We start from the raw sequence: 685 nt of genomic DNA, 5'->3' as shown, positions 1-685 counted from the left end.
AGACAGATAGATTAATAGATTTAAAACCAGCATTAATGTCGATGTTACAAGAGCGACGGGAAAAGTGATAATTTCCATGATAATATTAAGAAAGACAATCGATCAGGAATATACTGCATATGTGATGAGCATCGAGGTATTGAAAGATCCAAAGGTACGTTTCTTTTCTCGCTACTGTATTATCTTCACGTCGTTCCTCTCTCTTTCTCTCTCTCTCTCTTACTATCACGTAATTCCTCTTTCTCTCTCTATCACGTAGTTCCCTTCCGTTCTCTCTTATCATCACGTAGTTTCACTCTCTTTCTGTCTTACTATCACGCAGTTCCTCTTTCTCAATCTCTTTTCCTATCTGGTAGTCCCTCTTTCTCTGACTCTCTCTTACTCTCCGGTAGATCCTCTTTCTCTCGACCCCCTCGCCACGCCTTCCTCCGGCCAGAACGCCGACCTCGGAAAGGGCATAATGTCTACCTCGAAATCCCTCGACACGCGACACCACTCAATGCAAATCAGAGACGACACTGCGAGGTAAAAGGAGAGGGAAATGTATTCGCGTGTGTGCCTTCGCGGTTTGGATTTCTACTGCAGAAGGATATCTCGTTTCTTTCCTGCGCCCGCGTCTGTGCTTGCGGTGGGCGGCGGGATGGAAGTCGGGTCTGGGATTTTCAAGTTTGGTGTTTTTTGTTCT

General features: G+C 45.5%; 1 protein-coding gene across 1 annotated transcript in view; it reads right to left on the bottom strand.

Annotated features, from left to right (window-relative positions):
- The window catches only part of LOC119585501 (basic salivary proline-rich protein 2-like), a 3336-nt gene that overhangs the window by 1642 nt on the left and 1009 nt on the right, over positions 1 to 685 (bottom strand). The gene's annotated exons all lie outside the window — the stretch shown is intronic.

This window comes from Penaeus monodon, chromosome 19 (assembly GCF_015228065.2).
Source record: "Penaeus monodon isolate SGIC_2016 chromosome 19, NSTDA_Pmon_1, whole genome shotgun sequence".
Classification (NCBI taxonomy): Eukaryota; Metazoa; Arthropoda; class Malacostraca; order Decapoda; family Penaeidae; genus Penaeus; species Penaeus monodon.
This window is presented reverse-complemented; position numbering and strand designations above follow the sequence as displayed.